This window comes from Sapajus apella, unplaced genomic scaffold (genome assembly GCF_009761245.1).
Source record: "Sapajus apella isolate SASKATOON/1434 unplaced genomic scaffold, GSC_monkey_1.0 scaffold390, whole genome shotgun sequence".
NCBI classification, from domain to species: Eukaryota; Metazoa; Chordata; class Mammalia; order Primates; family Cebidae; genus Sapajus; species Sapajus apella.
Window position 1 is genome coordinate 7,510 of NW_022437327.1, and position 20,499 is coordinate 28,008.

At 53.1% G+C, this 20,499-nt stretch overlaps 2 pseudogenes; one reads left to right on the plus strand and one right to left on the minus strand.

Moving 5' to 3' along the window:
- Positions 1–280: 280 nt before the first annotated feature.
- On the plus strand, positions 281–15,671 carry LOC116545818 (annotated as a pseudogene).
- Positions 15,620–20,499, minus strand: part of LOC116545820 — a 43,951-nt pseudogene continuing 39,071 nt past the window's right edge.

A 20,499-nucleotide genomic window follows, 5' to 3' on the forward strand; every position in this document is an offset into this window, starting at 1 on the left:
TGAACAATCCTGCAAGGGTAGGTCTGATCACTCCCATTTTGCAGATGAGGATACTGAGACCCAGAGAAGGGAGTGACTTGCCCAAGGTTTCATGGGAACCCAAGGGCAGAGTCAAAACCCACCTCAGGTCTCTGGCCTGCCAGACCTGGTAGGTGGCACAGAAACTCTAGAGGCCTGGCCTGGGCTGGACTGGGACTTGCCATCTGATGGAGTTGTGGAGCTTCTCACTGGTGAGTGCAATGTCGCCCCTTGTTCCTTCACCCTTACTGTTCCTTTCTAGGTGGGCATCCAGGTGGCCTTGGAGGACCTCTGCTCTGAGAAGCAGTGGAATGTGTGCAAGGCCTTAGCCACCTTCGTGGCCCACCGAGAGATCACCAAGGTGAGCGAGTGCCCCTGGCTGCTTGATTCTGCTCGGCGACCTGAGCACCTGCCATGGCGACTCTGGATCAGGGTGGTGAGGTTGGGGGTTAGCAGAGGGGATGGGGAGTTACACAGCAGGAATCCACAGCTCCCAGAGGAAGGCCCACTCCCCATTGCATTTGGAGCCCCCAGCTGCCTCCCTTCTCTTCCCCCCACCTCTCCCTGTGCTTCTCCAGCAAGGATTCTTCTGGTCTCACCATTATGCTTGTCCTGCAGTGACACTCCCATCCTCCGAGCCTTTGCCCAAGGAAGGGACCTGGCTGGGAGCTGGAGGATGAACATGTGGTCTCAGATCATTATGGAGGCAGGAAGATGGGGCAAAGAGGGAGGAAGCCTTGGAACTGAGTGGTCCAGGCCTGCTGTGTGCCAGACTTGGGCATGGGATGGAGCTGGGGACAGGTCCTTGTGCTACTTCAGGAGACTCACCCTGAGTGTCCCCTACCCTGTCACCTGGCCGACAGGTGAAGCTGAAGCAGATCACGCCCAGGACAGAGGAGGAGAAGATGGAGCACAGCTTGGCAGCCAAGCACCAGCGCATGTGCCTTGTGTATGCAGACACCATAGAGGACCTCCTGGCCAACTGTGCCATTCAGGACTGTGAGCAGCTGCCAGTGTGCATGGAGAGGGTAGCTGGGTCCTGCCTGCCACCCCCCGCCCCAGGACCCCACTGGGCAGAGGCAGGAAGTAAGGCTCCGGGGACTTCCACCCACAGGTGGCCCTGGGCCTCTCCAGCTCTCTTGGCCCCAAGGTCTTCTACAGGGAAAGGGAGTGTTTGGGCCTCCCTACCAGCTCCCAGGAACCATGAGGTTGTGGTTAGGTCATCTGGAAATCCCTTTTTGTCCACAAAATGCATTTGAGTCTCCAGAAGCCAAGGTGTTTAGGAAGACAGTATTGAGCAATGCTTTGAAGACTCTTTAGGAGTTTTAAAAGTGTATATATATGTATGTATCCATCTATAAAAAGCATATATAAAACCTGGCTGGGTGTGGTGGCTCTTGCCTGTAATTCCACCGCTTTGGGAGGCTGAGGTGAACAGATCACGAGGTTAGGAGTTCAAGACCAGCCTGGCCAACATGATGAAACCCTGTCTCTACAAAAACAAAAATTAGCCAGGCGTGGTGGCACATGCTTGTAGTCCTAGCTACTTGGGAGGCTGAAGCAGGAGAGTTGTTTGAGCCCGGGAGGTGGAGGTTGCAGTGAGCTGAGATCATGCCACTGCACTACAGCCTGGGTGACAGAGCAAGACTGTCTCAAAAAAAAGCATATGTAAAACATATGTGGCCAGGGCATGGTTGCTTATGCCTGTAATCCCAGCACTTTGGGAGGCTGAGGTCAATGGATCACGAGGTCAAGAGATTGAGACCATCCTGGCCAACATGGTGAAACCCCATCTCTACTAAAAAATACAAAAATTAGCTGGGTGTGGTGGCAGATGCCTATTGTCCCAACTACTCAGGGGCCTGAGGCAGGAGAATTGCGTGAACCTGGGAGGCGGAGTTGCACTAAGCCGAGATTGTGCCACTGCACTCCAGCCTGGTGACAGAGCAAGACTCCATCTCAAAAATAAAAAAATGTAAAAAATATATATACATATATGCTTATGTATATGTGTGTGTGTATATATGCATACACAGACACATGTATATATATATTCCCACCCCTCCACCCCCAAAAGATAGAAAATAAAAAGCAAGACTCCCTTCCATCTCAGAACCTAGGTCCTCTCCCCAGAAGCAACTACTATTACCCATTTTAGGATCTCTTTCCAGAAGTATTCCCTGTATATCTAAGCATAGCATGTATTATTCAGCCCCTGAAAAGGGGCATTCAGTACATACTGTCTGCATCTTGCAGTTTTCCCGTTAAAAGTATATCTTGGGGGTTGTTCTATACCAGTACAGAAAGATGTCCTTTGGACTGGGTGGGATTTTGACAGGTGGGAGCTAAGGAAAGGTTCCTGACAGAGGGCGTAGCCTGAGCAAAGGCCCAGATGGGAGACCTCGGACTCATTTACTCATCTCCAGAATGAGTCTTCATTGAAGTCCAAAGGAGACGATTTTAGGAGAAAGTCTCCCCGGAGTGGGGAGAGAGCAGAACATTCAGCTCTGATGTTCCCTCAAGCTCAGTGGAAGCGGCAAGTGGTGCTCTGAGTTCCGTGTGTCCTGGTTATGCACGGCTTGGAGGCTGGAGCTGGGGAGGCCCAGCTGTTCTACAGTCCTCAAGGCCCCCTTTCTCCATCTACCCTCTTGCAGCCCCCCTATGTCTCTTCTGTCCTCACAGCCCTTCCACCGAAGAATCAGCTCAAGTGCCTTTGCCTGGCACTTGATGCAGCTGCTCAGCTTGACTGGGTACTGTCTCTTGACCCGCTGTAGCTTCCGCTAAACCACAGGCCCCATTGCCCTGTGAATACCCTCCCCATCCTGCCCACAGACTGTGGCTCAGGCCACTCTCAACTTCCCCTCCTGTCTGCCCCCACCCTGCCTATGGCATTTCAAAGCCTGCAAGCCAAGCTAAGGGCAATGCCAGCTCTTTGATGGACCCTCCCTGAAGAAGTTTCTATGGGAGATGGGAGACAAATGGCACCACCTTGGGTTTGTGGGGCATGGCAGCCTCTGCTGCCCTGAAGCCCAAGGCCCCATTCACTGCCTGTCCTCTCCTAAGGATATCCTAACACCGTTGCTGCCAAGGATAAGAGAATCACCAGGGCAGAGGGTGGGGAAGACCCATCCTTTCTGAGAGTATGTTTACAGGAGCACTTTGTGATTATGATTTCTTTTGAGACAGAGTCTCACTCTGTCTTCCAGGCTGGAGTGTAGTGGTGTGATCTTGGCTCACTACAACCTCCGTCTCCCGGGTTCAAGTGATTCTTGTGCCTCAGCCTCCCAAGTGGCTGGAGTTACAGGCACCCACCACCATGCCCAGCTAATTTTTTTTGTATTTTTAGTAGAGATGGGGTGTCACCATGTTGGCCAGGCTGGTCTTGAACTCTTGGCCTCAAGTGATTTACCCACATTGGCCTCCCAAAGTGCTGGGATTACAGGTGTGAGCCACCACGCCTGGCCTTGAGTCAAGCACTTAATGACAATAATCACATTTCATCTTCAAACAGTCTTGTCAGATATGATTTGACATCTGTCTGTACAGATGAGGCAGCTGAGGTTCAGAGGGAGCACTTGATTTGCCCAAGGCCATACAGGCCGTCTGGAGTGGAGCTGAGGCTCAGACCGGCTGTTTGGTCTCAGAGCTGGTGCTGTGTCCACTGCACTGGATGAGCTCATCCCTTTCACCCTGTGCCCTCCATTCCTCACCCAGGGCCACCCACTGCCTCATGTGTGCTTGGTGCCGAGTAAATAACAGAACCTGAGTGGGGTGGAGTGGTGGGGGTCCCGGGGCTGCCTGTGGGGAGGGGCTGCCCTTGGAGGCCTTCTCACCTCCCCGCTTTCCTCCCTTAACCCATCCCTGGTCAGATCCGGAGAGCAGAGACTGCAGCCGCATGGTGCCAGCCGAGAAGACCCGTGTGGAGAGCGTGGAACTGGTCCTGCCTCCCAACACCAATCACCAGGGCAACACCTTTGGGGGCTAGATCATGGCCTGGATGGAGACTGTGGCCACCATTGCAGCCAGATGAGGGCAAAGTATGCTGCCTCTGCCTCCCCTCCTTTCTCCTCCTCCCCTCCTTGGCCATCTCCCTCTGGAGGGGAAGCCCCAGCTTGGGGTTGGCGTTCAAGGCTTCAGCTGTTCTGAATCAGAGAAATGAATTTTTGTGAGCTGACCATTCCTTCTTCTACTCAAAACACTCTCATCTTTTACATGGGAAACACCAAGTCTCTTGGCCTGGCACTAGATCCTCCCTTGATGTGGTCCTACCTGCCCTCCTAGGGTCTATGATCGCTTTCCATCAAGCCATTGGCCATTCTTTGTTGCCATCCTCCACTTTTCCAGCCCCTGCCCTTGCTCCTGGTGTAGGCTCCTGCTGTGCTTCCCTCACTCTTCTTTGTCTGCTAATATCCTGCCCACTTCCTCCATAAAGCCATCTCTAACTGTTCCCTTCTTCCAAGGAGTGACAATTGTTTTCTCTCCTATAACCTCTGTGTCTGTTCAGGGCTTGTTCTACCCTAAATATCAGGTTATTTTTTATAGTTATGGCAACTGACCTTCACTAATTGACATTCTCACACTTCCATGACTTTGCTTTTGCTGTTTCCTCTGCCAGGAATGCCCTTCCTAGCTAGGCAGATTCCTCCTTATTCTTTAGAACCTGGCTTAAAGGGCGCCCCCTCCAGTTTAACCTGTGGGAGACAGTGCATAAGTAATGCTATTTTGGGCAGCCCTGGCTATGAGTACAGTAAGATCTCAGAAGAAGGTGAGGGCCTGATGGTCAGGGAAGCCTGCCTGGAGGAAGAGTACTTCAGCTGGGCCTTGAATGCCAAGTAGCTTTGGATTAGGGGAGGGCTTCTAGATAGTAGGAACAGCAGGTACCAAGGTGGAAAAGTTGAAAGAAAAATGGGGAAGGGGTTTACCCCAAGCCCTGCTTTCTTCTGTCTGCTCAAACTTGGCTCCTTTCCAGCCATGCATAGACCTCAGTATTCTAAGCTGTGAAATGGGACTTTAGTTCTGTGCCTCTGAGCAGAACTGCCACTGGGTTGGGTGGCAGTGGGTGGGTCAGAATGTGTGGTTCCAGGCTGGGTCTGGAATGGGACCAGGGTAGAAGGCCAGCCAAAGATGGCCTAGCATGGCAGCTCACACCCGTAATCCCAGCACTTTCAGAGGCTGAGGTGGATGGATCACTTGAGGTCAGGAGTTCAAGACCAACCTGGCCAACAAGGTAAAGCCTCATCTCTACTAAAAATACAAAAATTAGCCAGGTATGGTGGCACATGCCTGTAGTCTCAGCTACTTGGGAGGCTGAGGCAGGAGAATCATTTGAACCCCGGAGACAGAGGGAGGTTGCAATGAGCCGAGATTGCATCAGTGTTGCCCGGGCAACAGGGTGAGACCCTGTCTCAAAAAAAAACAAAAAAAAAAAAAAAGCTGGCCCAAACTAGTGTCTGAAGCACTGGGGCATTCCTCCTGTCTCCCCAACCTTGCCTCCTCAGCCGACTCTGCCGTGCCCACCCTACGCTGAAGGCCATTGAGATGTTCCACTTCCGAGGTCTGTCCCAGGTCGGCGAACATCTGGTTCTCAAAGCCATTGTGAACAATGCCTTCAAATATAGGTGAGGGTCTGGAATGGGCGAGGCCAGGGCCATCCAGGGCTGAGGGCTCTTCCTGACCCTAGAAAGGAACCTATTGCAAACCTTCTAGCAGCCCTTTTCCCTGCAGACAGGGTCTAAATCCCTGCCGGCTGCTGGGTTCCTTCATTGTCTCTGAAATTCAGCTCTGATGTTCCCTTCTTGAGAGCCTTCCCTGGCTCCCAGTACTGCCCACCCCTGGCTTTGTCAGGGACCCCTCCTCTAGGATGCCCCAGCCCATCTCCCACTGTCTGAGATCAGTGTCTGTCTCACTCCTTAGCCCCCGGCCCCAGGCTGGCCTACTGTAGATCACAGGGCCACTTCTTGCCTGTGTTTTGTTGTTTATCAAACCCTTTCCCACACATTTCCTAAAATAATTAGTCCACAGAGTTCTTGTCTTTCAATGAATTCTGATACTTACTTCTATGAAAGCTACTTTAAATAAGTATATTTTTTGAGAATTTCAGAGATCATTATTTAATCATTAAAAATGATGGATCAAGAACCAGGCTGCTGGATTCCAGTTTGGCTCTGTGACTTCAGGAAGTAACTTAACCCACAAGAACCTCAGTTATTTCATCTATCAAATGGGGCTCGTCACAACTACCCCAGAGTTATGCGGATTCAATGAGCCATTACTAGTAGAATGCCACAGAAAATGTTCAGTAAAGGTCAGCTATTGTGGCAACTCCTACTGCTACTGTTTTTCTTTGCAGTCTGGCCTGCACACATGATGCTGCGGTGCAGGGGAGAAGCCCTTTGCAGGAGCTGTGAAGACTGGTTTCTAGTCCAGATTCCAGGAATCTGGAATTCTTGGAAACATTATTGCCCTGTTCTAGGCCTTGGTTTCCCCATCTATTTAATGTCCACATTCTGCAATCATAGAACTTCCAAAATGAGGGGGACTGCTGGTGGTTGCTATGTTATAATGAATAAAGATGGTAAGTGGCTGGGCATGGTGGTTCATGCCTGTAATCCCAGCACTTTGGGAGGCTGAGGCAAACAGATCACTTCAGGCTCAGAGTTCAAGACTAGCCTGGCCAACATGGAAAAATGCTGTCTCTATTAAAAATACAAAAAATGAGCTGGGTGTGATGCTGTACACCTGTAATCCCAGCTACTGGGGAGGCTGAGGCAGGAGAATCACTCGAACCCAGAGGCAGAGGTTGCAGTGAGCTGAGATTGTGCCACTGCACTATAGCCTGGATGACAGAATGAGACTCTGTTTCAAAAAATAAATAAAGAAATAAAGATGGTAAGATACAGATGAATAGCAGTAACTGAGCTGTTTGAGGCAAGGCTGCCATAGCACTTGTAAATACGCTCATAGTGAACATTTTCTAATTAGGCCATCCACCTCCACTTCCTGGTTTATGTCCTTCCATACCCTTCATGGTTATGACAACATATTTATACCTTTGCTTTCTTGTTGGTTGCCTCCTTCCCTGGCTGTTAGCCCATGAGGCATGGACTGGACAGATTTATTCACTCCCATGTACTCACAGGGCCGAACGCACAGGAGGTGCTCTGTAAACATTGGTGGAGGGAGCGGTCCCAGGTGTCCTATCACTGGGACTCCAATCTAGGTTGCTGGAAGAACTGCAGCAGTGTGTGTGCATGCATGTGTGTGTTTGGATGTATGTGTGTGTGTGTGTGTGTGCATGCATGTGTGTGTGAGTGTGTGTATGTTGGGGAGGAGGCATGGCCTTCGGGTAGTTCCGTCTCAGCATGGAGGTGGGCATATGCATGGAGGCCTACCACCAGGAGACTGAGACCCACTGGCACCACATCAACAATGCCTTTATGACTTTCGTGGTCCTGGACGCAGATGACCAACCTCAGCTGCTGCCCTGGATTCGGCCCCAGCCTGGGGTGAGTGGAGCCAGCACCCTGCTTCACCAGCAGCTCTCCTCCCCTCCCTCTCTGCCCTGGTGTGGTGGAGCCTGCCAGCTCTGAGAGTCCTGGCTCTTAGCCCCGGGATGCCCCTTGTGCAGGGCAGGCTTGTTCTGTCTGACAGAACACGGAATATGTGTGGGTCTGGCTCAGAGTTTGGGGTTAATGGGCTGTCATGAGCCTGCAGAGTTGGGAGAGCACTGGCTTTGGAGTCATGTGGGTTAGAACCTTGCCTCTACCACATTCAAGTGGTACCGCCTCGAGCTCTCAGACCCCATGTGTAAAATGGGCATATCTGCAGTCCCTGCCTCATAGGGCTGCAGGGTAATAGATATGCAACTGACTCCGTGCCTGGCTGAGCCCTGGGAGTGGCCAGGACGATGGTGAATGCAATGCATGGGACACGGTAAGACAGGCAAAGGTTCTCTCTTACAAAATTCTCCCTGTGCCTTTGAGAGGCCACTCCCTCCCTTGGGGCAGGTCCCCTGCCCTGCATCCTGGCCTCCCAGAGCCTAGTGTGAGCTGTGGAGCTGGGTGGAGCTTCAGGACCGGGAGCTGGGAGCTACAGCCATAGCGGCTTCCCAAGCATTTTCCATGTTGTGCTTGGGACTGGGGGATGTGAGATGTGGTGGTAAAGAGGGTGGGCTTGAGGCAGGCCTGGGGTGCTGATCCTGGCCTCAGCCCTGTGGCCGTGGGCAAGCCCTCACCCGTTCTTGTCTTAGGTTCCTCCTCTGCAGAATGGACACAACACTAACTTCAGCCTTGGAGGGTTGTTTTAGGATTTGGTGCAATTCTGCATGAAAAGCCCTTGAGAAGAGTGGCTGCTGTGTAGCGAGTGCTCAATAAATGTGGACTCTCATTACTACTGTGAGTAGTAAGGATCCACACTGGTTTTTTTTTTGAGATGGAGTCTCACTCTGTTGCCAGGCTGGAGTGCAGTGGCATGATCTCAGCTCACTGCAACCTCCAATTCCCTGTTTCAAGCAAATCTCCTGACTCAGCTTCCCTAGTAGCTGGGATTACAGCCATGCGCCATGACACTCAGCTAATTTTTGTATTTTTAGTAGAGACAGATTTTCACCATTTTGCCCAGGATAGTCTGAATCTCCTGACCTCGTGATCTGCCCACCTCGGCCTCCTAAAGTGCTGAGATTACAAGTGTGAGCCACCGCACCTGGCCAAGGATCTCCATTTTACAGAGGAGAAAACTGAGGTCTGGCCAGGGAAGGTGGTGTTCCCAGATCACTGATAGTTTGAGGGGATCTGGGGCTACAGCTTAGTTTCCCACTTTCTCGGCCAGGAGGTTTTGACCCCAGCTGCCCCAGTGACACCTGAACTTTGAGTTAGGGCTGCAGATCTTGGGCCCTGGGGAATGGAGAGAAGGTGGGATGGAGGGTAGGTGTAGCTGGTTGTACCTCTCGAGGCACAGCCTACCCTGACTTCCTCCCCAGGATGGTGAGCAGTGGTACCGAGAGGCCAGTGCCAGAAAGGAGATCCACCTGGGCAGGTGAGTAGGGGCTGTGTGGTGGGCAGAATGCCGGTTTGGGGCTGTTCATGCTCCGCTGACCCCAGGGCACTCACTTTTCTTCAGGGCTGCCTATGTGTTGGGCCCTGGGCCAGGCCCTTTACATCCTTTTGATTTGGTCTCATTACACAGAGGCCATCTGGCCTGTGTACAGTTGAGGGCTCTGGGGATGGAGGGGTTAGGTGGCTTGCCCATGGACACACAGATATCCTCAGCAGAGTCAGAATTTGAGCCTGGCTGGGTCCACCTGATTTTAAATCCTGTGTTCTTCTCATTGATTCTGATGCCCATTTGGCAGATGAAGAAATGTTCAGAGGGGAGATGCAGTTGCTCAAGAGGTAAAGCCACTTTGGGAGGCCGAGATGGGTGGATCCCCTGACGTAAGGAGTTCGAGACCAGCCTGGCCAACATGATGAAACACTGTCTCTACTAAAAATACAAAAATCAGCTGGGTGTGGTGGCGCATGCCTATAGTTCCAGTGCACCTATAGTCAGGAGGCTGAGGCAGGAGAATAGCTTAAACCGGGAGGTGGAGGTTGTAGTGAGCTGAGATTGCGCCACTGCACTGTAGCCTGTGTGACAGAATGAGACTCCATCTCAAAAAAAAAAAAAAAAGAATAAAGAAAAAAAGGAGTGAAAGCCAGGTGTGTCTGACTCTGCTGTGAAAGCATTTAGAGATTTTTAAGGGCTATAAGCACAGCAGGGATCACAGCTGTTGTTAATAAGAAAGTGCATCTATGGCATTCACTGAACATTTACCATGTGCCAAGCACTTGCGATGACCCCATGAGGCAGGGGTGACTGCTGATCCCATTTCACAGATGAGGACACAGCAGCATCAGGGTGAGGTCACTCAGCAGGGGTGTGGGGTGTGGGGACCGAGCCTTAGATTACCCTTCCTTGCTGACTTGCTTCCCGCCTCTGGGCTGACCTTGGTGTAGGTGCCGAGCTGGTGTGCTCTCAGCTGCCGTGTCCTGTGTGACCATCCAGCCTCCCTAGCTAGACAGGAGTCTCCTGCTCTGCTGGGCTTAGCACAGGGCCTAGCACACAGTAGGTTTGCAGTAGAGTCTGTGGAAAGTGCTGGACTTACAGGGGACCCAGGTTGTCATCTTCCCTCCTTCCCAGGAAGTACATCATGTCCTATAAGCAGACAGAGGTGCCCCTCACTGTCCCCTGGGACCCTAGCAACCAGGTAAGGCCCTCTGCTCCCAAGGAGACAGTCTTTAGACCCGCCAGGGCCCCTACCCTCCTCTGCTTGGCAGAACGAATTTGGAGGAAGGCTGGAGAGAGCAGGATATGAATGCCATGCCTCACGATTGCTACTGTTAGCAAAGAGCTTGCCTGCATTCCCGTTTGGCAGGTGGAAATGGAGACCCTGAGAGGCAGAGCAGCTTGTCCAGGGTCACACAGTGGGTCTAGCCAAGCCCAAGCCTGGACCTCCCTTCCCAAAGTCCAGGACTCTTTCCACAGCACCCACCCCCCATTCATGGTCTGGGTTCCTCTCTGGGACACCCTTGGCCTCAGCTCTGGGGCCCTGAAGGAAGGGATCGGGGTAGTGGTGGCACCTGTGTGCTCTTCCAGGTGTATCTGAGCTACAATAACGTCTCCTCCCTGAAGATGCTCGTGGCCAAGGACAACTGGGTGCTGTCCTCAGAGATCAGTCAGGTAGCTGACCCCACCCACCCAACTTTCCTTTCTCCTCTGAGCCAGAGGTGGCTGATGGCAAGCAGCAAGAACTCTCTCACACCACTTATGTCAAAAAAGGATCTCTTCAAAGAATTAGGTGAGATCAAGAAACCAGTCCAGTTATGGAAACATACCCACCCCTGCAGGGCCTGGAGTCGAGAAGCCCTAGATCCTTCTCTCCTGCCTGCCGCCCTTCCTGCCCTCAGCCACTCTCTCGGGTCTGCTGCTGTGTACCCAGGCACTTCCTCCCTTCCTCACTGTTCTTCTGCAGTGATCACTGCAGGGATGGGGGCAGCCAGCAGGCATGGGCTTACAGGAGACCTAAGCTCTGCCAGCTGCCCGTGCCCCTGGACAAGTCGCCTCCTGCCTGAGAGGCAGAGCTGCTTGTCCAGGGTCACACAGTGGGTCTGGGCATTTACCATGTGCCAAACACTGTTCTTGAGTACTGCAGCGTGGGAGGGCCTGGGCAGACCTGTGGCTTGCATGGGAGCTGCAGTCACGGGAGCCGGAGGCAGAGATCTCAGCCTCCCCACAGGAGCATGGAGGTAGTGCAGCAGGTGGACGAGGATGATGCCATCTACCACATCACCACGGTGTGTTGCCTTAGTCACTGGCATCCTAAGCCACCTTCCTGCCCATTTGTGCTGAATTCTCTCATCAGTCCATCTTCATGGGGATGCAGCTGAGACTCAGAGTGGTTAAGCTGTGTGTTCACAGTCACACAGCAAGTCAGCTGTCACCCTGAGCTTCCAGCCTCAGCCTCCAGCATCCCCATTAGTCCACTCCACTGCCCAGCAAATGAGGCTGCCCTCTGACCCATGCAGGTCCACATGTACACTCTGGAGGATCACAAGTTCCTCTCCTTCCACATGGAGATGGTGGTGCACGTAGACACAGCCCAGGCCTTCCTGCTGCTCTTGGACCTGCGTCGGAGGCCAGAGCGGGACAAGCACTGGTGAGGGGCCAGGGTGGCAGCAGGGCAGGGTCCCTTCTCTGGCCTGATGGGGGAGAGGCTGTCTCCTTCTGCAGGTCATCCTCCATGATGCTCTGCCCTGCTGGCCATTAGCAGGGGCTAGGGGTGGGTTGAAGCTCTGTGTTGGGTGGGGGTCAGGGTCATGGGTATTTTGAGCCCTTAGGGGAGAGACTGAGCATGGAATTGGAGCTGGAGGCTTGAGTTGACATCCTGCTTCTGTCCCAACTAGACATGTGACACTGGATAAGTCAAAGTCATTTCCCTTCTGGCCTCAGTTTATCTCTTCTTAAAATGGGTCATGGATTCACACTCAGAGATAGTGACTTTCGAACCATGTGCTGTGGAGTTCTGTGTTCCCAAGGGGGCTTCCAGGAATGCTTGGGGTGGAGTCAGAAGACCGAAGGGTGTGCAGGACCCTCTCTTGAGTTTATGCCAACTAATAGCATGGCCAGTTGCTGAACTGACCAAGTTTGCTTATTTTCCTCACGAATATGTTATTTTTGAATATAATGAATGATTATGAATAGAAATATGTTATTCCTTTAAATGCATTTGTTCCTCCAAATTTGTTGAATGTTTATATGACTCTTGAATTTAGTCAAGGAAGATAAATGTGTTCTTAGGAAAATAGCAAAATTTATGTTGTTCGAGTCCCCTTAAAGTCATTTTCTGTTCTGCCAACGTCCTAGCTTGGGGATTTCTTGGTGTTATGAGGAGCCTACATTCTGGAGGATTTCTGTAAGGAGGTTTTGTGTGTTTGGAAATTCAGTGCACCGGTCATTTGGAGAATTGTATTTTGACAAACTAGCCTTCTGCTTCCTACCCCATCTATCTTCTCCAGAGCAGGCTTGTTGCTCTTCATACATGGGCTTCCTGCTGAAGGTTTCTTTGCAAAAAGGGCCATGTTGCTTTCAAAAGCTCTGGTCCAGCTGACTCAGGCCTGCTGGTGGTCCCCTTCCAGAAGGCAGAGAGGTGATTTGGTGGGGGATGCTGTGTAGGGGGAGGGCAGTTGTGCATGCGGTGGGTGGGCTTCTTGGAGGGAGGCTGGGGTGGGCTTTGAAGGCCAGACCAAATCTTCATACCTGATGGGATTTGTGGGGGAGAGGCCTGAGGGGAAAGAACGGCTAGCTTCTTCCCCATACCCTGCCTACTGCTGAGTGCAGCAGGAGAGTGGGGAGGAGAAAGTGGGTCTGGACATGGCCACATGTGCCTCTGTGTGGGTGTCCTGGGTGTGGGCATGTGTTGATATGAGCCTGTGTATGCCCACACACGTCTGTGTTGGGTGCCAGGGCCTGGGATACATCTCTGCCACTGATAGCCCGAACACCCCAGCCCTGCTTCCTTATTAGCTCTGTGGCCACGGCCAGGTTATTTTCTTCATGTATGAGATGGGGATACTAGCAGCGTCTACAGCATGGGGCTGTTATGGAGATTAAGTGACACATGTAAAGCACTTAGAACAGCACCTGGCACTCAGTGGGTGCTCAGTAAATGTTAAGCACAGCTGCTAAATCATCACACATCCTTGTGGTGTCTGTACCTGCACAGGCATGTACAGACACACATGGGTCTCTGTGTGCACTGGTGTCTGTCCATGTACCTGTGCACACAGGACCACATGTACATGTGTGTGCACATCTTTGTTTCATGTCTATGTGTTCGTTTGCTTGCATGCATGTCTCCATGTGCCTGTGTGTGCACGTGGACGTGTGTGTCCACCCTGGCTGGGTCTTGCTTCCTTCCTGCTGCTTCCTGGTGAGCAGTACAGGGGGCGACATCCCACCATCTAAGCTGCTTGGGCGCTGTGGTGTGGGAAGGCCCGGGAGACCTGAGGCTTGCATGGGAGCTGAAGGCACGGGAGCTGGAGGCTGAGATCCCAGCCTCCCCACGGGAGTGTGGAGCTGGTGCAGCAGGTGGACGAGGATGACACCATCTACCATCTCACCAGCCCTGCCCTCGGAGGTCACGCCAAGCCCCCGGACTTCGTGATCCTGGCCTCAAGGCAGAAGCCTTGTGACAATGGGTGTGTGCCTATCTGTTGTGGAGTTGGGGGCACAATGGGACAGTGTTAGGGTGGCCTCATCTCTCTCCCAGGGAAGGGCATCAGCCTGGAGCCAGAGCTCTGCTTCCCATTGGCTGTGGTGCCCCAGAAAGCCTAGGCTTTTCTGGGCTGCTGTGGCTTTACCATGGGTAAAACAAGGACAGGAGCACACACTTCCCCTCCTGTCACATTTTCTAAGGCAGGGCCACCCTCACCCAGGGTTGCTCAGACTGCCTTGATGCAGGCCTTGGACAGGATATTTCTCACATGGCCACCCCCTTGGCCTCCTTCCTCTGACAGCCCCAGGTGGGCTGCAGGGCCTAAACAACTCTTTTGCTGGAGAGCTAGGTACAGAAAATATATCCCAAAGCCCACACTCTTCCCCTGCACATTGGAGTGGAGTGCCTTTTCCAGAAAGTTCATAGTGGAGTCAGGTTGGCTCCCAGTAAATTCAGTGCTAACCCACAGGCACCCCCTCCCTCCAGCCTGGCCCTGAGGCAGGTGCCGGGGCTTTAAGAGTCGATGTGCCATGCAGCCCCTGGTGAGGAATCCGTGTCAGAGGGGGCAGGGTCTGGGCCTTCGTTGGGCAGAACAGGCCCCCACTTTCTTCTGTGGCTGACCCCTGCCCCCTTGCTACCATTCCTTCACTCAGGGACCTGTATGTCATTGCGCTGAGGTCGGTCACGCTGCCCACACACTGAGAGACACCAGAGTACAAACGTGGAGAGACCCTCGGCTCAGGCTTCTGCCTCTGGCATGAGGGGGACCAAGGTGAGGCCGCCCCCCCACCGCCCTCCCAACCTGGTTCCACTCCGACACACGTGTCTGGAGCTCAGCACTGCTGGGCTAAGATAGTCCAGAGCTGGGTCTCCCAGCAGGCTCCCCTTTCCAGCCTGGGGGAGCCTGAGTGTCAGGGGCTGAAAATGATGTCATCTGTGTAGAGGTGTCAGAGGCTGCTGCATGGTTTTGGGAAAATCTCTGGGTGCTGAGGGCAGAAGGCCTGGGCTCTGAACTGAAACTCCATCACGTATGGAGAGCCCTTCTCATCTAGGAAGGCTTTATAAGGCTCTGAAGGCCCACAAAACCCAGCAGGGTGGTCTGGGCTGATGTGAGGAGGAGGCTGAAGGAAAGCAAGGGTGGGTGCTGCATCCTCCCCACTCACAGCTTCTGTTAGGACCCTGCCACCGAGTCTGGCCCTGAGATTCACCCAGCAAAGACTCACCTGGTGTCTGCTGAATTCATGCATGAACCCCTGAGTGCCTCAGAACCATCCCTGGACTCCTATCTAACATGTCTCTGTGGCCGAGATTCAGAGCTGGGCCCTAGAGACGCAGTCTCTGCCCTCCAGCGACACCAGCTGGCAGGGAAGATATGAGATGACAATGTGGTGTGTGGTGACAGGAAGCCAGGGTTGTCAGCACCCTAGGAAGGGTTGGGGGAGATCTGCTGGAGGAGGTCATGCCTGCCAGCCATGTAATCTAAGACCCTGGGAAGCTGGGTTGAATTTCCTGCCCTTCCAGAAGGCGAGCAAGGCTGACTCGCCACCAGCCTCATTCCCACTGGGCTCCCACCCCCTCCCAGAGCTAGGTCCCCCTGAGCCTGGCCTCCCAATCCTGCAGGTGTCCTGCTACAACCAGGCCATCCAGGGCATTCTCAACTACATGACCACCAACGTGGCTGGCCTCTCCTCTGAGTTCTACACCACTTTCAAGGTTTTCAAGCAGTTTCTCCTGGACAACCGGAATGACCTGGCCCCTAGCCTCCAGACCCTCCAGATGCCCTCAGTGGCCACATCATGCCCACCCCCACTCCATCCTGCCCCTAAGGACTCACATACAGTGCCTGGAGAAAGGCAAAGGCCTTTATTTCTTCCTGCCTCCCCGTGGGCAGCCTCCACCCTGAGGTCCACTGGCCCACCACCCCGGGTGCTCAGTTTCTGCCAACATCAGCCAGCAAGTCCTTGAGGTACCCCTGGGGCAGCCCGTAGTAGACTCGGGTCCTGTCCACAGTCCTGGCTGCCAGCAGCGCTGTCCTCACAGAGGCATAGTTGCCCCCAGCTAGGCTGTGCTCCACTGTGACGGTGGCCTGAGGGGAGGGGGCCCACAGCCTGGCTATGGCTCCAGCTGTGCTATGGCCCCGTGGCATGGCCGGTCTCTGGAAGGACACAGGTTGCCAGAGCTCCTGGCACAACTCTAGCGTATCTGTGAGCAGCTGTTCCCTGTAGCCGCTGCCCAGCACCTCCTCAGGCCAGCCTGGTGCTGCAGTCACATGGGGGAAGACCACAGCCACAGTTCTAAGTAGCTTCCTGCCAGCCACATGGCCAGGGACTAAAAAACTCCCATGGGAGATTTTGACCCCCACCCACACAGGCCAGTGCAAGAGGCCAAGGCTGGAGAGGCATGCCAGCAAGGCCGGAGAGGCATGCCAGCAAGGCCAGGGATAGCTGGAGGGCTGCAAGCTATGCTATTTGCAAACGGATGCCCCAATGTCTGGGATATGTGGCCAGCTGCTGCAGGCAGGACTCCAGCATCAGGATGCTGCTACTTGGAGCACAAACAATGGGCACGGGTTTCTCAGCCACTGTTCCCTCGAGGCCAGTGTTCAGCAGGATCATGCCTTCTGTGCCTGGAAGAGGCAGCAGAGGCAACAGTGTTTAGGATTTGGGTTATCATAGGGTGTTAGAGTCCCTTGCTAAAGGGGCAGTGGGAGTTCTGGGGGCATCCAAGGGCCTTGCCTCTCTGGAATCTGTCAACCCAGTTTTGGGCTCCAGGTGGATGGGTTGCTTTATAAATGTGGCTGGTACATGAGAAACTCCTGCTTCAGCTCTTGGCCTTTACCTGTGACTCATCCTGGAGTCCAGTGCCGGCCTTGCCCACAGCACCATGGCTGGGGCCTGGTCTAAAGGCCAGGAGCTCTGTGGTCTTGACACCACTGTACTCCCTCTCTCCCTCTCCTGCACCCCTGCCCTAGCTTGCATCCAGCGCATGGTGCAAACAAACCCATGTTGCCATGGCAACAGAACCCGGAGGTACCCGCCCCAAGCAGAGAACACTCCTGCAGATGAGCTAGGAGCACCAGGGCTGAAGGCAGAACTTACCTGGGAGGGTCACTGTTGCTGTTTGACCGCTGCCCTGGATGTCGGGAACCAGCCACTTGATGTTCAGCCCATCACCCCTGGGCAGCTGGAGAAGGAGGATCAGGCTGTCCCCCGCACAGTACATTCGTTTCCATGTGGCATTCACTGTGGGGCCCCAAATAGCCAAGGTGAAATGGCTGCCATTCATGGAACACCTGTAGGCCGCAGCTCTACAGGCATCCTCTCTAAGCCTCCTGGCACCCTGCCAAGCAGCTCTGATTTCCTTGTTTTGCATACTACAAGAAGTGATTTGGCCAAGGTCCTACAAGCAGTGAGCAGAATTGCTGGGAGTGGAGCTTGCTGAGACCAGATCCGCCTGGCCCCAGAGCCGACATCCTTCCCCCCTTGCTTAGGTGGCAGGAATGCTGAGTCTGATGGGGCCCCTTTGAGATGGCTTAACCGCGGCTCTCCTGGATTCGGGGACAAGGGAATAGGGGTTTGGGTGGCAGCATCTGATCACTGCTCAGCGAATACAGTGGAGATCTCTGAAACATTAGAGTAACCCATGGTGGAGCTGTGTACCAAAATAATATGGGGTTTGGACTTTGCTGGGACCTACTGGACCACATTCAAGTTGAGTGACTGTATAAATTCCTGAACTGTTCTGAGCCTCTGTTTCTCTGTAATATGATGTGTGGGCCATGTACAGTGGCTCATGCCTATAATCCAAGCACTTTGGGAGGCTGAGGCAGGGGGATCACCTGAGGGCAGGAGTTTGAGACCAGCTTAGCCAACATGGTGAAACTCTGTCTCTACTAAAAATACAAAAATTAGCTGGTGTGGTGGTGCAGAATTGCTTGAATCTGAGAGGCAGAGGTTGCAATGAGCAGAGATCACGCCACTGCACTCCAGCCTGGGTGACAAAGCCAGGCTCCATCTCAAAAAAATAAAAATAAAAATAAAAAGGATATGTGAAGTTTAACATACCATACCAGGGCCTGGTACCCAAAATGTATCCTCCTCCTGCCCCTCCCTGGCTTTCCCCTTTCTGATATCCCTTCCTCCCAGCTCTGCTCCAGTGCCTGCCAAATGCTGCCCCGTGCAGAATCCAATCCACACCACCCTTCCCAGTTCCTCTCCTTACAGGGAAGCTGCTTGAACTGCGACAGGAAAGGCTCAAAGATGTCATAGTATACTTGGTAGACAGCAGTGTTGTCCTGGATGTAGAGCAGGTCGTCCACCAACATGGGGTCCGAGGCAGCCCGTCACAGCGTCAGGCTATGCCTGGGGCCACCAGAGCTGGCTCAGTGCCCATCTGGGCCCAGCAAGACCCTCAGCCCCACTCCTGTGCTCAGAACTGGATGTCAGCTGGGCCCATGGTAGAGCATCTGTCTTCCAGTTGCCCACCCGCCACTTCTCCCTGAGTCCTACCCCTTCCCAAGGGTAGGAGCCAGAGGGAATTCAGGAAAGATGGCTGAAAGCAGAGGCCCAGGAGGGAGGGGGAGCCTGTCCTGCCTCCTCACTTGCAGTGTCTATTTCTGAGTCCTGTCCTAGGAAAGGGGCAGGACAGACAGGGGAGGATGTGGAAGGGCGAGTCAAGCATGAAGGGGGAGGGGCAGCTTTGGGAGTCCTGTGGGGAGCAGCTAAGGAAAGTAGGGGGGATAGTAGGGATAGGGGAGTCTCTAAATTCCTACAGAGCTATCCTAGGGCAGGGGTTGAAGGCACAATATGTGTTGCTCCAGGGCTATATCTGGCTTCTGTTGGAGGAAGCTGTGGGGAGACAAATTGTGTCTCGGTATAAATATTTTCTGGGGGACAGAGAATTACCCACCAATGAAAGGGCTACCTCAGGAGGTAATAAGTAGCCTCTCATCAGAGGTATGCAAGCAGAAAGCACGGACTCTGTAGAGGGCATGAGCACCAGCAGGAGTTGGACCAGATGACCTTTAAGACCCTTCCATCCATGGCTGGGTGTGGTGGCTCATGCCTGTAATCCCAGCACTTTGGGAGGCTGAGGTGGGCAGATCACAAGGTCAAGAGATCAAGAGCATCCCGGCTAACATGATGAAACCCCAGCTCTACTAAAAATACAAAAAAATGCCAGGAGTGGTGGCACACACCTGTAGTCCCAGCTACTTGGAAGACTGAAGCAGGAGAGTCATTTGAACCCAGGAGGCAGAGGTTGAAGTGAGCTGGGATGGTGCCACTGCAACCCAGCCTGCAGGGCAGAGGAACGATACCATAAAAAAAAAAAAAAGACCCTTCCATCCATGAGCATCTGGGATCTTGCTGGGGGCATCAGCGCCTCCAGGAGGGTGGGGTGGGTTTGGTGGTTTTCACCTTCTCAGATTGGCTCAGCAGCCAGCTGAAGTGGGGCCAAGCAGACCATGCCATGGAAGACCGCACAGGGAAGGTGACCCTCTGGGGCACCACTCCCACCAGCTCGTGCATCTCCTCCACCATGGCTCGGCTGTACATCCTGTTTGGGAACATGGCCATGTAGAGGGTGGTCCAGCCTGGAGACAGGGTGACCTTGGGATACTTCTCCTGGACCAAGGCCAGGAACCTGCAAAAAAATTGGAGATGTTGGTCTCACGAAGCTGCAACAGCCCCTTCCTCTCCTCTGGGTTCTTGTCACGGCGCTAGGGAGTGGCAGGGCCTACTGCATCTGTGATAAGGTCAGAAGCAGAGTCCCAAAGAATAGAATGGCTTGTTTTGGGTCCCATGAATTGGGCATGGACTTTGGCATCAGGGAAGTCTGGGTTCAGATCCTGATTCTGACCTTGGATGGGTCACTCAGCCTCATAGACATCATCCCCTCTAGCAGGGCAGGGTTCTTAAACATCCTTTTCTAGATACGAAACTGAGTCAGCCCCCACATGTTGGAATCTGCCCTCTGCCAGCTGTGAATCTTTGAAGTTCCTCAGGTCTTCTTTAAAAATTTTCTCTCCTTCCCAGCCTGGGCAACACTGTGAAACCCCATCTCTACTAAAATACAAAAAGTTAGCTGGCTGTGGCGGCTTGCTTCTGTGGTCCCAGCTACTCAGAAGGCTGAGGCAGGAGAATTGCTTGAACCTGGGAGGTGCAGGTTGCAGTGAGCCAAGATTGGGCCACTGCACTCCAGCCTGGAGACAGAATGAGACTGTCAAAAAAAAAAAAAGACTTTCTCTCTCCTCTCCTTTTCCCTCTCCTCCCCTCCCTCCCTTCCCCTCATATCTTTCTCTTTCTCTCTTTTTCTTTCTATATGGGGTCTCGCTGTATTGCCCAGGCTGGTCTCAAACTCCTGAGCTCAAGGGATCTGCTCACCTAGGCCTTCCAAAGTACTGGGATGCTAGGTGTGAGCCACCGTGCCCAGTCTAAAATTTTATTTGAACTTGGCCTTGATGAAAATATTTTAATTTTTTCTTTGTACTTTTCTTCTTTAAAATATGCAAATTTTAATAGGCAAATTATGTTGTCACCCACTGCTCACAAAAAAAAACCCTACTAAGTAAAACTGGCACTCCAAGAAGATGGGTCATATTTATCTTGGGCCATTGATTACATTTTCCAAAGTGGTACTTTCAGAAGGCACCTTAGCTTGAGAAGCACAATAAGTGCTAGATGGATGGTTGCTGGCTGGTTGGATAGGTGGAGGGAGAGATGGATGGAAAA